Below are 1775 nucleotides of genomic sequence, written 5' to 3'. Positions count from 1 at the left end.
ACTATTTCTCCCATCATGCAACACTAGGACATAGGAAAAGACTATCATCGAGATGAAGAGGCCGCAGATGCGCGGCTGGAGCGCACTGTGTGTGTGTGTGTGTGTGTGTGTGTGTGTGTGTGTGTGTGTGTGTGCGCGCGCGCGCGCGTGCGTGCTAGGACATAGGAAAAGACTATCATCGAGATGAAGAGGCCGCAGATGCGCGGCTAGAGCGCAGTGTGTGTGTGTGTGTGTGTGTGTGTGTGTGTGCGCGCGCGCGCGCTAGGACATAGGAAAAGACTATCATCGAGATGAAGAGGCCGCAGATGCGCGGCTAGAGCGCACTGTGTGTGTGTGTGTGTGTGTGTGTGTGTGTGCGCTAGGACATAGGAAAAGACTATCATCGAGATGAAGAGGCCGCAGATGCGCGGCTAGAGCGCACTGTGTGTGTGTGCTAGGACATAGGAAAAGACTATCATCGAGATGAAGAGGCCGCAGATGCGCGGCTAGAGCGCACTGTGTGTGTGTGTGTGTGTGTGTGCGCGCTAGGACATAGGAAAAGACTATCATCGAGATGAAGAGGCCGCAGATGCGCGGCTAGAGCGCACTGTGTGTGTGTGTGTGTGTGTGTGTGTGTGTGTGCGCGCGCGCGCGCGCGTCTCCTTCTGTCACCTAGGCTGAAGTGCAGTGGCACGATCTTGGCTCACTGCAACCTCTGCCTACTGGGTTCTCCCGCCTCAGCCTCCTGTGTAGCTGGGACTACAGGCACGTGACACACGCCTGGCTAATTTTTGTATTTTTAGTAGAGGCGGGCTTTCACCATTTTGGCCAGGCTGGTCTCGAAGTCCTGACCTCAGATGATCTGCCCGCCTCGGCCTTCCAAAGTGCTGGGATTACAGGCGTGAGCCACCGCGTCCGGCCTAGAGCAGCACTATTTTTCTGGAGGTCCAGAAGAGACGTTTAGGTTTTAGGGCAAGTCGCACTTTTACCCTCTTACGCTGCTGGAGGGCGATGGCTGAAACCGCGGCTTCTTCTCTTCTCCTGAAATGGCCATGTCATAACAGCGGCTATTCTTAGTGGCTCTGGATTCAAGCTCTTAACTGTCAGAGTTTTGGAGTTCGGAGTTACCATGTGCGTAATTATTTTAGTGACAAAGCGGAAGTTAGTGTACACATCCATCCTATCAACAACAACAAAAATGTAGATAGGCTGGGCGCGGTGGCTCATGCCTGTAATCCCAGCACTTTGGGGAGTCGAGGCGGGTGAATCACCTGAGGTCAGCAGTTCGAGACCAGCCTGGCCAGCATGCGGAAACCCCATCTCTACTAAAAATACAGAATTAGCCGGGCATGTGGCAGGCGCCTGTAATCCCAGCTACTCGGGAGACTGAAGCAAAAAAATCGCCTGAACCCGGGAAGCGGAGGTTGCAGTGAGCCAAGACCGCGCCATTGCACCCCACCCTGGGCAACAAGAGGAAACTCCATCTCAAAAAAAAAAAAAAAAAAAAAAAGAATGTAGATAGTAAAATATTAATACCAGTTTGAGCTCATATACAGCTCTACGTCTCATCAAAAGGGTAGAAGAGCATCTCTTTTTTTTTTTTTTTTTGAGGCGGAGTCTTGCTCTGTCGCCCAGTATGGACTGCAGTGGCGCGCTCTCAGCTCACTGCAACCTCCGTCCCCGGGTTCATGCCATTCTCCTGCCTCAGCCTCCTGAGTAGCTGGGACTACAGATGCCCGCCACCAAGCTCTGCTAACTTTTTGTATTTTTAGTAGAGACGGGGTTTCACCGTGTTA

The sequence above is a fragment of the Chlorocebus sabaeus genome, chromosome 11, assembly GCF_047675955.1.
Source record: "Chlorocebus sabaeus isolate Y175 chromosome 11, mChlSab1.0.hap1, whole genome shotgun sequence".
NCBI lineage: Eukaryota > Metazoa > Chordata > Mammalia > Primates > Cercopithecidae > Chlorocebus > Chlorocebus sabaeus.
This window is presented reverse-complemented; position numbering follows the sequence as displayed.